The 15,499-nt window shown below is 39.7% G+C and overlaps 1 long non-coding RNA gene across 4 annotated transcripts in view; it reads right to left on the bottom strand.

The window, feature by feature from the left end:
• LOC141930047 (uncharacterized) overlaps nt 1-15,499 on the bottom strand; it is a 105,247-nt gene that overhangs the window by 995 nt on the left and 88,753 nt on the right. The gene's annotated exons all lie outside the window — the stretch shown is intronic.

The raw sequence follows: 15,499 nt of genomic DNA, 5'->3' as shown, positions 1-15,499 counted from the left end.
ACATTTTCTAGCCTCAGCCTTGTGACTCAGGCACCGGTGTACATGAGCTAGTACAATATTTCCTGACATGCTGAATGTCATGAGCAAAACTCTCCTGAGTGGTCAATAAAAAAAAATCAATGTCCCACTCCTGAGGTTCACTCACTCACAAAAGGTCTGATGTTGTATTCTTTGAACTCAAGAGAAGTTTATTAATTCATTCTGCTGTACTGAATAGTAAGTTAAAGTGTAAACACTCCTCAGACCTAGATAACACTGGCCCTAAGACTTCACCTAAAATCTGCCTGGTTCTCTTCACAAGGATTCCTTGAGAATATAACACTGAGAAATGATTTGAAGTTAGTACTGTGCACTGCAAAAATACTGAGGTGAATATTCCTCCCTCACTCAGCCATTGTCAGTCATCTGCTTCTGAAATTTGGATTTATGCAAAGAGAAAACTGAGACTAGTTGACCCTCTCAACTTGACCAGCATGTATGTATGCATGTGTATGAAGTTACACGAATTTTCTTTGGGTCAAATCAAGTAATGTTTCTTCGTGTTTCACAGCTGAGTGCCACTAGAGTGGAGATCTGAGCTCTAGGTCGTCTTCTTGTTGCCTCTCACACACCACAGGCATGGGCCCTATATATCAGTCACACGGAAACACTTTCTATTCATCCTTCCTGAGCTCTAGTTCTTAATATGTTCAATCCTTGTTTTCTGTGCTTTTCTGCTGAGAGTTACGAATGCAAGCTAAACAGGTACAGTATAATCACCACCTGATTTTAAATAATGAAATACAGTCTGTGAGAGTTATGGGTATCAAAAGCTCCTGAGCAACTGAGGCATTGAGTCTTCTATTTTTTGGTTGTGGAACAGGGACCCAGATAATCACAGCAAAAGACTCTTTCCAGTCACCTGTTGCACCATAACATTAGGGCATCTTAGAAATAGAGTTCTTCTGATTAAACATGGATGTTTCCAGTGCAGGCATCTACACCTGATCAAATCACTTTAAACTCCCATTCAAAGTCATTACAGGGTGGACCTTTCATCTTTAAGAAGGTGCATACAGTTGGTCAAAGAAATCACATCCCTGACTTCACCACCCATACTCACCGTATCTCCACCAGGTGTAATGAGAGGCTCCCAAATACTCCCCTCACAGAGTTACAGTGTAATTCTTTTCACTGTACCCATTCAAAAGATAAGATACCATTTTATCTAGAGATTGGGATTTAGACAAAGCTCTCTCTTCTGTTCTTGAAAACAGAGAATTTAGCTACCAACTCCAGATGGGGGGAACCTTGGACAATTTTGGCAACCTGGCACCTAAGTAGGTTTGATAATCTTTTCCTGCCTTGGTTTCATGACATTAGAAGTTTAAAACAAGTAACAAGTGATCTGTTTATATGACAGTAAATTACTTGCTTAAGGTTACACAGTAAGACTGAGGCAGAGCAGAGATCTGAATTCAGTCTCTTAGAGCCTATAGATGTCCTACAACTGCTCTGTCCTCTTCCTTACTGTGTTTTTCCCTCTTCAGTCCAGTGACAGCAATATCACTTCTGTCCACCAGGAAAGCTGCACTTCCTGGCAGATGAACTGGCTCCTACTGACCTGGAGCCTCATTAAGAGGAGGGAAAAAAAAATTGTGAAAATACTGAGTTCAACTCAAAGCTCACAGAAGTCAGTAAAAGTCTTTCAACAAGTTTCAGTGAGCTATGGATCAAGTCTACAACGTTCAAGAAATAAAACACTCTGACATTCACATTAGATAGTCAATGGTCCATGATGCCACATGTGGAAGTTCTCTTAACACTGTAAAATTAATCTATTCCATGATGACAGTCAAATATTTGTTATAACCAGAGAATCAAGGATGCATGAGTTTTTAATGCTTCAGTATTAAGTGCTTTCCCTGAAACGAAATATATTTTCTATGTTATAATCTACATTTCCCATACTTACCATTTTATACATTTAGTACACTGTTAAAGATGACTGGTAGAAATGTTTAAGGAAAAAAAAATCATCTATGAACTCATTAATGAACGTAAAAAGAATAAAAAAATATTTGAATCAAGTTATCCAAAAAGCTCTTATTTTAATGTAGTTGAGTTATTACGCTGTGTTAAGTAAATAACAACTGACTTAGAAAAGTACCTAATTACATTTGCTGATTATAAATTTAAATCCAGAGAAGTTGTCTTTATAATATTGCAGCATGATTTCATTATTATTTCAAGACTTTAAAAAAAAAAAAAAAAAACACTCAGAACTTGAAGTATGAGGAAATAATCCATTGAACTCTATGAGTTTTCAGACAAACTCTACTGCTACAGGGTGTGAGACAAGATCCTCTGGGACTCATACTACAGGCTAAAAATAGATGATTTATTACCCTTAAAGGAATCTGCTTAAAAATTTGGTGGAAGAGCAGGATGCTATTTAAAAAAAAAAAAAAAAAAAAAGTGGTTAGCTTTAAAGTATTTCCAGCCTGGAAGCTTCATTGCCTGAATATCTCATATGTGATACACAGAGCTGGCTTATTAGAGGAAGAAACAACCTGCTATTTTAAGCCTGTGAGGACTGTTATCAAAATACTTCCAGCCCTTAATTGGCTCTCAGCATTTTAACCTTGCAATGATTTTCTAGCTAAAAAGAAAAGCTTAATTTCTAAAATTCAGTTCTGCTTTGAGTATTTTTTTCTTTTAAAAATGTTTCCTTTCAATAAATTAATTTCTCCAAAGTAACCACAAGTCATTATTGGGAGAGATGTCATTCCCCTGTCTGGTAATGTCCTCTTCCTTTACCTTTGCAAGAGACTTTTTACAGATTAATTACCTGCCCATCATTCTGTTTTCAGTGCACTTTACTGAATCTGGGTTTAAGGGTTATTTTTCTTTCCTTTTTTAAAGAGATTTCTTCTTAATTTGGAAGCTGCTGCTGCCACAAACCATTCTTTCACTCAGTTGAACTCTCCAGGTCTGAAATTCATCCTGGCATCTGCTCCCTGAAACCTGAGCAGATGGAAGAGTCCAGGAGGGAGTACTTGTGTCAGCATAAGGTAGCTTTGTCTTTCTGTGGTAAATGTTCTCCAACAGTAAAATTCAACCCCAGATAACCTGTCAGAAAAGCTATAGTAGTTAAGGGAAGGGTTTTATAAGTGTACAGTAGGATATATGTCTTGTGGGGAAAAATAAACAAGTTGATAGAGCAGAACTATATTTTCAAATGCATTTATGGCAGTATTGAGTCATTTTCTTTTACCTATTTTGTAATTGCCCAGCTGATAACCTTAAGTTTGTTGCAGGTGCCCTTACATGGCTCCTGAGTAAGAGGGGAGTAGACTTCGTATACACATTTTCAGGAATATCCAAGCAAAATAGGCAGTTGGCCTGTTTATTTAAGAATATAAAGAAAACAGTGCAAACATATGCAAGGACACAGTACACCCTGTAAGATGGAGAAAAAAAGAAATTCATGATTTTAAACTGAAAGAGAGTAAATTTAGATCAGCTATAAGGAAGAAATTCTTCACTGTGAGGATGGTGAGGCACCGGAACAGGTTGCCCAGAGAGATTGTGGATGCCTCTTGCCTGGCAGTGTTCAAGGCCAGGTTGGACGGGGCTTTGAGCAACCTGGTCTAGTGGAAGGTGTCCCTGCCCATGGCAGGGGGGGTGGAACTAGATGATCTTTAACGTCCCTTCCAACACAAACCATTCTATGATTCGATTTTACCTGCTGTGTTGCTCCTTCTTGCAAAGCAGGGACCCTGAGAAATACCGGAGAAGTATGAAACTTCTCTACACCAGATACTTGGGTGGTGAATTGTGTCTTCTAACGCACAATATCTTCTGAAGGTCTCTTTGGGATGAGCTAGCCCCATACCACTAAAACATGGTTGTGTGCTTTTTTAATTCATTAAATATGAATCTGTATTGCCTAAGAGCCCACACCCAATTCATTAGTCAGGGATAGAGGCCTGGATGCTGGCTGAGATGAGCAGAATGAGGGACATCAGTTTTACATGGAGGCAGTACTAGGGGAATAGTAGCTTTAGCTACACACTATTACATTTCAGCTGTTTAAGTCTCCTGTGTTTCTTTAGGATGGAGCACAGAACTACCCTTCACATGGAGACCAATACTGAATCCTGGGAGTAAAAGGCTTGATGAGAGGGACCTGTCTAATTGATGAGGGCATTTCCACTTTAAACTCTCTAAAAAGAGAGTAAATGAGTACATTTCTTTTAATGGTTATTGTTCAGATTGTGCAATCAAAAAACAATATTGATTTTACTTCATGCACAATACAGCATAAGAAAATAACAACAGAGATCTCCTATAAAGCACAATAACTCCACGACTGAGCCACTGAAAACAGCATTCAACTCAGGAATTAATTTCACCCATTATGTATTCCTTGTATTACTTGATTTCTTAACATCTTTCCTTTACAGCTTTCACTGATTTATTCTATCCTTGTTGCATAGTGAAACAAGCATACATGCCAACTTTTTATTGACTAAATACCTTCCTGTCTCACTTGACTGGTGGTTAGCACTTAAACCATAGTTTTCTCTAAAGGAAGAAGTGCTGACCTGAACAGTATGTGTTACACTCCATCCTAGAGAAGCCAAGATACCAGTACAACACTTGACAAACATTTGCTGATATTCTCTTAAGATCACCTTCCTCTTGTGCTTCTTGTAAGTCATCTGCAATTTTTTAAAATAATATGAATTGACATATCTTGATCAGGAAGAGCCCAATGACTAGGGATGTTCTGGGAAAAGGAAAAGGTTGTTTATATTATTAAACAATTCAAAAATATCCAAGTTTCATTAACAGGTTTTTGTTATTAAACTAATAACTTATTCAGAGACTCTTTGCATTCACAGATGACCAATTAGACCAGGATACTGGAAGTTGTGCTCTAGTTCAGCTGTTGTGTTGACTTGCTTTGGCTTGTGTTGACTTGCCTTGGCAGTTCAGAAAAACCATCAACATTTAGGTGTAGACAAAAGAAGATAAAGAAGTTTGGTGGAAACACTAGGATTTCCATATTTTTTCCATCTATTATCCAAAAGAAATATAATGAATCTATGTTCCTAATTTTTCACTGGTCACATTGACATAATCACAACTCATTTACTGCCTGGATTTGTTCAGCTGTCTCCATTTATTCAGACTATGGTAAAATGTGTCATCTTTTATTCATCCTTATTAAAAAGGGACAGATATGAGTAGATTTAAGAATACAAGGTGTTTCCCTTACACTGTCTGAATAATGAGAGATTATTCTGTCCGCTGAATTTCATAAGCTTTAGCACTCTAAACCAAAGGATGTTATTTTATTATTTTCCAAATGACACTTAGAATTTCTGTTTTAAGAATGTCATCCAATAAATTATTGAATAAACCATATTCTTACAATTCTTATCTAATAGGAAGATACCATTCCCATGCCATCTTCTAGTTACCCATCTACTAGTTCAGTTATCCCTGGAAAGGTGAAAATACACCTTTTATGGCCATCTAACTAAAGAAGGATGAAAATAACTGGCCACATGAGATCACATGGAGGAAAACTCTTCAGTGATGTGAACAGTTTTGTTCTGACTTCAACAACAGTTAAAGTCATGTAAGATGAATTCCGCCATGGCTGCCTTCATGCTTCTAATCCATTTCAGTACAGCATGATTAGGCATCACAGATTTACCAAAGGCAAATCATGCCAGACTAACCTGACCACCTTCCACAATGAAATTCTCTCTTCTCTTGACATGGGGAGAGCAGTGGCTATTGTTTACCTGGACTTCAGCAAAGCATTTGACACTGTCTTCCAGAGCCTCTTCCTAGACAAACTGGCAAGATAGGGACTGGATGGGTGGTCTGTGAGGTGGGTAGGAAACTGTCTAACAGGCTGCACTCAAAGGGTGGTGGTCAATGGTTTTACTCAGGTTGGCAGCCTGTCACAAGTGAAGTCACCCAGGGACCAATCCTGTGCTCCACACTGTTCAACATCTTCACAGATGATCTGGATGACAGGATTGAAAGCACTGTCACCAAATTTGCTGATGACACCACACTGGGTTGTGAGGTGGACATGTTTGAAGGGAGAGCCATCTTACAGAGAGACCTGGACAGGCTGGAAGAGTGGGCTAGCAAAAGCTGTATGAAGTTTAAGACAGTGTTAAACACCTGGGATGACATAACCAAAGAGCCCAGTACAGATAGGCTCTATTTTTTTAGGACCAAACTTGCTGAAAGGGACCTGGGGATTCTGGTGGACAACAAGCTGAACAAGAGTCAGCAGTGCACTGCTGCAGCAATGAAGGCAAATTGGGTCCTGGGCTGCATCCAGAGGGGCACTGTTAGCAGAGATAGAGAGGTGATCATCCCACTCAGTGTTTGTCAGGCCTGTGTTACAGAGGCTTCCAAATGAGCAACCCACCACCAATTTTAAAAAAATAAATAAATTTATTTTTTAATAAAACAACCAACCAGCTCTCTGTAAATTACAGATTTGGATGTCCACAAGAGGAGAACAGAATAACTTTCTGGGGTTTAACAACAACCCAAAACACTTTACAACGCCCCACTCCCCAGGGGTTTAACGGCAACCCCAAACGCAAACAAAACTTCACTACCTAGGGTTTAATGACAACCCAAAATGCTCTACACTCACCTGATAAGTGAGGGCTCTCAACCTCGAGGACCTGCTCAGGGCAGTGTCCCGACCCAAGGCACCTCGAGGAGTTTCCTTGGGCAGCATCCTGACCCAAGGGGAGAGTCCTCGACCGCAGCGTGATGCTCCAGGGGACGAGCTCAAAATGGCTCCCCCAGGGGACTCCATTTATACCCAGGCCGAATCTGACCTGTAGTCAGTAGCGGCTCCCATTGGTCAAAGGTCTCAACTACCGCGAGACCTTGAAAACAAAGACATGCCAGAGGCTGCCACACTTCAGCAGCCAAGAAGCTCTGCTTTCACTGGGCGGATGCACCTGCCACAGCCTGGAGTACCATGGCCAGTTCTTGTCCTCACAATTCAAAAAAGGCATGGACAGACTGGAGAGGGTCCAAACGCAGGCCATGAAGATGATCAAACGGCTGGAGAACCTGCCCTATGAGGAAAGACTGAAGGAGCTAGGACTTTTCACCCCGGAGAAGAGATGGCTTAGGGACAGCATCATCACAGTATTCTAGTACTTAAAAAGGCAACTACAAAGAGGATGAAGGCTCTCTCTTCACAAGGAACCACAAGGAGAGGACAAGGGTCAATGAGTACAAGTTGCACCAAGGGAGATTTCATCTTGACATAAGAAGTAAACATTTTACAGTGAGAACAATCAATCACTGGAACAAACTCCCCAGGGATGTGGTAGAGTCCACATCGCTGGAAGTTTTCAAGATGTGACTACACAGAGTGTTAGATAATCTCACCTAGGCTCCCTTTTCCATGAAATGTTGGACCAGATGATCTTTCAAGATCTCTTCCAACCTGGGCTATTCTATGATTCTATGATATGGCTTTGCCTCAGTCCCTCACAGTGGTGATTAAAAACAAAACTCTGACCTACTGCTGTAGAATATATGCATGCCCAGTTAAGAAGTCACATCTCAGCTGATGATCAATGGTAATATACCACATCTCGACCGTAGCTGAAAATTGTGCAGCTGTAGGACAGATTCAGAAATTCTTGATGAATTTTGACAACCATTCTTCTATAAAAAGCTGGTGGCTGTTTATCTAAGTCATTTCATTCAGTGGGAATAAGGACTCCACTGAAATTTCTCAAGATGGATTAAAATGTTTAGCCAAATAAAAGGAGAGGATCAAATTCCCTTAATCATCTCACAGCTGAACAGGCTCTATAGTGCTGATACTAGCAGAAAACAAGCAGAGATAACCGAGAGATGAATGAAGTAGTTGAAAAAGGATAGTCATTTTCCCACCTGATTTTAATGTAAGCAAGAATCCTGTCTGTGTAAGGAGCAGCTGAGTGGTTCCCAGCAGACATAGGCACGGGTAGACAGGGAACTCAATCTGTGTTTTGTGTTACAGATGGCTCCTGCAATTTTTACTATTTGAAGTATGATATTGTGCTAGTCCCTGAGTCTCCAGGGTCCCAAACCTGCTAGGCTGTTTTTTGTTGTTTTGGGTTTTTTTTGTTTAACAGACAACATTTTCCCCTCCATTTAACTAGTGGAATAAGGTCTTAAACCAGGAGCTCTGTGAAGCTGAATTAATTTGTGTCTGTGGAGGACTCTGAAGCACTGTGGGGAGACATGTCTTCAAACTGCAAAGTATTTTTGCTGTTACAGTCAAACTCTCAGTGGAGTCATGTGAAAAGAACATCAAGTGTGAGCAAATCTGCAGTTTGTGAATGATGCAGACATTTACTGACTGTGGTGAGCAAGCATTGGGGTCTGCCTCATCCACTCAGCTAGAGAAACAGTCACTCAGCACTAATTACAGCTCTTCTCCTCAGCAAACGTGTGTTGTGCTCTACTTAAACTTCGGGAAAGACGATGGCAGTTTATTGCTTTGGTGTTGCCACATTGCTGCGTTGAATTTCACAATGTAATGACATACTGTGAAATGATTAAGTGGAAATTAGTGTGTTTGCTTCTCCTCCTCCATTTTGTGCTTTGAATAAATGCAGTTTCCCACTTTTGCCTGTCTCCCTGGGTCACTTCTTACTCAAGGCTTGTAGTAAACTGCTGCAAGGTTTTATGGATTTTAGCAGGCCTTGGTCCAGCTTTTTAGCACCAGGTCAGGTACAGCACTGGCTGTAGCACCCAGTATCTGCTTTCAGAGCTAGGTCAGGATTTGTGTCCAAGTAATGTTTGGTCTTTCTTCACAAAAACCAAGAAAAGATGCCAAAAGAGAAAAATCTGATACAGAGATTAGTCAACTGTGAACAAAACTAAAGACACTAATACCTCACCTACAAACAATGACAGTTTAGCCACTGAGGATGTAGAAAGTCTCCAGGATATTCATCCCAGAGTGCTTTTGCTCATAAAGAGACTGCTATTAAGCATTTAATTACCTTGATTTGCCTAATAACCCCTGTGCAGGTGTGATATCATTGGGCACTGGGGAATCCCGGAGTTACACAGCTGCATTCAGGACCATTCCAGCTTGACCAGCAAGGAGTTAGTAAGTATGCAAGAACCCCTCTGTCCACAGCCTTTTGTGTTCACAAGATAAAGGCTCTCTTCCTTACTAATCCTCTTTGGCACCAGTGACTATAATTATGTGGTCCCCAAAGCCTTGTTATAAGGGGACTAGAGAGATGACAGCCCATGACATGCTTTCACAGGCTTCATACAAAATACCTGAGAAAAGCAATTTTATCGTCATTTGGATCAAATTCCCTATGTAAAGGTCTGCAATGAAACACTTTCAGGGTGATATGAGTGAAAAATAAGTGATAACATGATCTGTAAACACTCCCACCTTTACTTACAGCAGAAATGAGCCTAAATTGCTCACTTTAATGAAATCTGTGTTACTTATATTACTAGAGGGCTTTCTGTGGCTGGACATTTTCCTAAAACACAATAGGGCGGCAAATGTAAGGTTAGTGTTCACAGATTTTGTAAGTGGGCTGGAAACTGCCACTGAACTAATGACTCATTTTCTCTAGCTGCAGAACACAGAGAGGAACAGCAGGTGTTTATTTTTTTTTCCTTCTGCTGATGTATCATTTAGGAAGAAATATCTGTTGAAAGAATGATAAAATAATGAAACGATAAATTCTTTGGACATGACACAGCTAACTTGTGATAAGCTGATGAAGAGCAACAGAAGCATCAAAACTTTCAGAGCAAACAAAGTTTACAGAGCAGTTAAAAAGAGAGAAAGCTTTTCTTTCATGATCTTTAACTACAGTAAATATCATCACCCACTGCCCTCCAAAAATGATTCTACCATTCTCTTTACAACTGAGAAAGAATGACAGAAATTCTAGATGAGAGGGGATAAAAGCAAAGCACAAAAGATTAAGTGACTCATGCAAGATCACTCAGGAAATCTGGCAGAGATGCTGCAGGGTTCTGAAGTTCTATCTTGTCCACATCAGTGCAGAAGTGTTCATAGACCTGTTTGGAAATGTTCTGGCAAAACATTTTTTATTGGAAAATTACCACCCATTACAACTTTTCATATGACTACAAGAGTTTTGTTGAAACTTTGGCCAGAAGAAATTCTTCAGATCCAAGACGGACTTTCTAGGTAAAACCAGAGTACGAAACAGCAGCTAGCCAGTGTCCCAGAGTCTCACAGTGCCTTAAGATACAGGAAAATCAGAGAAATACCTAATTCAATTAATATTCCACTACTTATGAAGGATGAGACAGCTGTAAGAGGAGAGCCTAAGATGGCCTGGAGGGTAAGATATTATAAGTGTGAGTGCAGATTTTCATATCACAGGTTCTTGCACTTAGCCATCAGCTAGAAACTGTCCTGAAGGGCTCTCGCTGTTGGTTGCTGTAGCTGATCAGTTAGTTGGATTTTTTATATTTTTAGTTTCGTATTGGTCTTTAAACAGGAAAAAATATTGTCATCCTGAAATACCACAGAACTTTTTTCTTTTCAACTTTTAAAAGTAGTCCTCAGGCAGAGATAGTTGTATCCTACATTTCTTCCCCAGGTTTAGTGTTAACAATAAGTCACACATGAAAGGAGGTATATTGGGCACAAAAAGTATGCATGCTTTTACAAGTTCAACTTACTGCATGTTACAAACAAGCCCTGTCAACACACAGTAAATACGTCTGTGCCTTGCACACTTCAGGCAGCCCATTTTGCAGACGTACTTGCTGTGTACAGCTTCTGACTATTCAGCCCTCAGCAAATACTGCCTGTGCATCTTCACTGCTTCTGCAGACAGCTCGGAAGAGCTGAAAGCTTGAATAAATTTCCCTTCCTCTTAAATGTGCTTCTGGGTCATAGTGGTTTATACTGTTTCCAATCTCTAGATGGTAATTTCTTTTCCTAGGTGGAGAAACTTCAGTGCTTAAATCAACAGATGTGTTGTTTGATGCTGTTGTGGTTGCTGTTAGCTTTTGTTTATGAGCTGGAATGCCAAAGTTCCAACCTCGTTTCTCTCATGCATTTTATGCATCATTAACTGTTTAAATTTCCTGTGTATGGATGGCTGTTACTTCTCACTATCAATTCCCTGAAACGTGGCTGTGTTAAAATGCAGAAACTGTTATACAATCAGAATAGGAAAAAGACCAGGTGACATCAATAACCACCAATATATCCCCATGTTTATGATCCAGTATGTGACTGATAGATGGGGTAAGTTATAGCTACTGGTATTCTGTTTATGTCATCATTTGTTGAGTTTGGTTTTTAATTAACTATATGCTCCCAAGGAAACCTTGAAAGCATGAGGACATTCACATGGTTCCCCAAAATACATCTACAGTGCACCTTAGAAATTGAAAGTTTTTTAAAGCATAAACCCTTTTTCTTTGTAAAGAGGAAATATGTTCCATGAAAAGAAACTGAACTAGTTTCTCTCCTGAGTTTCTATTCCTGCTTCTTCCCTAACTGCTTGCTAATGACAAGCCATCAGTTCACATGTTTATTTGTCTCTAAGCTGCACAGCCTCTAAAGCTCTGCTTATGGTATGCATTTTTTTTATCCAAACACTAGAAGAGTTATCAGTATGATCAACAATAGTTGGAGTCACTTTCATTTTTCCATCTCCTAAGACACTTAAGACTCCTAGGACACCTCTCAGTTATGAAAGAAATGAAGGATGCAGACTGTCACACACTAACTCTCTGTTCAGTCAATGAAGAAAAGCAGTTGCATCCCTGAAATCTGGGATCTGTAGTAAATGACTAAATATGCCATCCTATTACACCTTTCCACCATTCATGGAGCCAGCTTCCATCTAACAGCCTTAGGTGGCAGGTTGCTGGATCTGCCCCTTGGTCTTGCCACTGTACTCACTGTACTCTCTCACATGTACTCAAAGCAGAAAGGTCACAGTCATGGCAGAGGGATTATTTCTGTGGTTTCTGACTACAGGTCATTCTCAGAGGGAAGGGATATTTTGCCACGGCAGAAAGGAAGGCAATTTTATGCTGGTTTTACTGATACTAGTTTTGTTCTAACAAAAGGGTTAGAGCAACCTGATTTTAGTGTGCTTCATGGGCATCTAAAGTATGTGTTATTTGTATTCCCTCGTGACTTTTGGGTCGGGGTTTGTATTTCCTGGCTTCCCAAAACTTCCCTAACTAAATTTGGTACCTAGCAATGCAATCACTGACATCTGAGCAAGTTTCTTGTGTTCCTATTATAGTTAACAGAAAACAAGTCCACAGAGTCAATGAAGCATAGGGTGAGTCATTTAATCAAACGTAGGTATCTACTTTAGGATGACATGAATCACACCATACGCTTCATTGATTATCTAGAAACCCAAGGACAATTTATAAAGATGCTGATGCCACCTTACATTGTCTCATATGGTAGCTTAACTAGCGTGCTTTGCCTCCCACCTTAGTTTCTTGACTTGTGAAGGAGAGATCATACAACCAGCCACCCAGTTTGTGAGAGATGAAGATAATGAGTTCATGTTTGTAGAGTGTTAAGGAAATATTAAATCCAACAAGCTGTGCCTTAACGATATAGTCTTAACCCATACTGATGAAGACATACTGTTTACATATATACAGCAATAGAGCCATAAGCTCTGATTATGCTAACAGCCCTTCAGGGTCTCTACATGGCTTTCAACATTAGGTATTTTGTAAATAGAAATGTTAGGGCAGATATGTTGGAAAACTAGCTTAGAGTAAAGCAGAAGTTTAGCAGCTGAGCTGGGATAGTGAATTTTTGCATATAGCTCTTGTGACAATTGCTAATTGTCAGCTATAATGTAACTGTGTCTTCAGCAACCTGTGATTCCCTCATTTACTCCTGCAGGAATACAGCTGATTTTTATGTCTCATTTTCTATGTTGGTTACTGAATGTCTAAGAAAGGCCTTTGAATCTTTCAGGATGAAAAGAGCTAAATAAATATTATTAATTATCATTGCAATTCAGGTAATTTATTCCAAAATTTCTGCAGTGTTCATGTATTTAATGAGTCAAGGTGTTTCATAACTCATCAGTTTTCAGCTGATGTTTTATGGCTTTCCTGTGTCAGAAGGACTAATTGATTATGGTTGTTAAAAGCATGGCTCAGTACAGAATTATTGCTATCATCTATATATTATACAAACTACTTAAAACAAATCTTGGCTATAGTATTTCATCAAGGCAACTGAGTATGATAAATCAGTGTCTACAGTAACAGCTGAAATTTGTGGTATCAAGCCACCAAAATTGTTCACTTATTCTCCCTGACAAAATTTTCAACAGCAGATAAATTGCCATGTCCTTAAAGGTGGGGTAAGATACTGTAGACATGAGATAATCTCTGAGGTGATAAAGTCAAATGATAAAACTTTTCATTATAGCCATATATGTAAAAGATGACTGGACAGGACAAACCTTTTAGGAGTGTAACACTACCCACATAGATTTATTCTATTCAGTAACAACCCGATTTTGCCCTTCTCCTCTCCAAAGTAATCATGAAAATTACAATCGGAAAGGTTAAACTACACAACCACATAGAGCTGTCATGGAATAAAGAAAGGCAGGAGTAAAAAAACCAACAAAAAATAAAGACAAAGGGAAATGTAAGTCTATTTCTTAGCTGGAAAGAAGACCTAATAACAAAAGAACAGAAAGTTAAATTAATCTTCGGTCTTCAAATACTAGTTAAGTGAAATTGGAGTATTACATCTATTCTTTTTGAGAAGAAGGTAAGAGTCCAAGTTAAAATAACAAAGAACAAGTTAAGGAATATTTCAGTAAATTAGGTGTTTTCAACATAACAGCATATTCAACACCCAGGAATGAGTGGTGTTCCTCAAGGGTCCATACTGGGACCAATATTATTTAATATCTTCATCAGTGACATAGACAGTGGGATTGAGCGCACCCTCAGCAAGTTTACAGACAATCAAGCTGAGTGATGCAGTTGATTTGCTCAAGGGATGAGATGCCATCCAGAGGCACCTTGACAAGCTCGAAGAGTGGGACCATGTGAATCTCATAAGGTTAAATAAGGTCAGGTGCAAAGTCCCGCACATGGGTCCAGGCAATCCCCAACATCAATACATACTGGAGGATTAATAGATTGAGAGCAGCCCTTCGGAGAAGGACTTGGGGGTACTGGTGGATGAAAAGCCGGACATGAGCCAGCAATGTGCGCTCTCAGCCCAGAAAGCCAACCATATCCTAGGCTGCATCAAGAGAAGTGTGGCCAATAGGTCAAAGGAGGTGATTCTCCCCCTCTACTCAACTCTCATGAGACCCCACCTGGAGTACTGTGTCCATCCCTGGGGCCCTCAGTACAGGAAAGACATGGACCTGTTAAAGCAGGTCCAGAGGAGGCCACAAAAATGATCAGGGTGCTGGAAAGCCTCTCCTGTGAAGAAAGACTGAGAGAGTTGGGGTTGCTTAGCCTGGAAGAGAGAAGGCTCCGGGGTGATCTTATTGTGGCCATTCAATAACTAAAGGGGGCTTATAAGAAAGATGCAGAGAGACTTTTACTGGGGCCTGTAGTGACAGGACAAGGGGCAACAGCTTTAAACAGAAAGAGGGTAGGTTCAGATTAGACATAAGGAAGAAATTTTTCATGATGAGGATGGTGGGACACACGAAAATGTTGCCCAGAGAAGTTGTGAATTCCCCATCATTGAAAGTGTTCAAGGTCTGTTTGGAAGGGGCTTTGAGCAACCTGATCTACTGAAAAATGTCCTTCTCAGGGGGGATTGGAACTAGATGATCTTTGAAGGTCCCTTCCAACCCAAACCATTCTATGATTCTATGATTCTAACGTTGATTCCTGCTACAAGAAACAGATTTAATATTGAAATTATATGTATAATGTATGTAAAACTTCAGTCATCATTATTCCACTGTAATTAGTAGTAGGGGAGCCTGAGCTAAAATTCAGTGACCAGTTCTGGACATGACACATTACAAATATTTCTGAAAAATTTGAGAGAATGCAGAAGGTTAAAAAAAAACAGGATAACAAGCAATGTGGTAAGCATGACCTATGAAAGAGTCAGAAAGAAGTGAGATTAGGGAAAAGTATGACAACAGTCTTCAAATACGCAAAAAACTTGTATTTCATGCCCTCTGTGAAAAGAACAAGAGGAAATTGGTAATAATTTGTAGCAAAGATGACTTCAGCTACAGAATGCCATGTATGAGAATGGTGACACTGAGTGACAAAGTATGCTGCAGACTCTTGTTCACTGAATGGCTCTAAAAAAGGATCAGACAATGTCAGCATATCTAAACAAGGAGATGGTCTAAACAATCACTCAAGGACCTAGATGGTTACAGTTCTGTTCCCCAAATATATTCTCATTGGTTTTTGTGGAGAGGGGAGAGAGGACAAGGGCTGACAG

This window comes from Strix aluco, chromosome 1, assembly GCF_031877795.1.
Source record: "Strix aluco isolate bStrAlu1 chromosome 1, bStrAlu1.hap1, whole genome shotgun sequence".
Taxonomy (NCBI): Eukaryota; Metazoa; Chordata; class Aves; order Strigiformes; family Strigidae; genus Strix; species Strix aluco.
The sequence above is the reverse complement of the archived record's forward strand: the minus strand, read 5'-3'. Positions and strand labels throughout refer to the sequence as shown.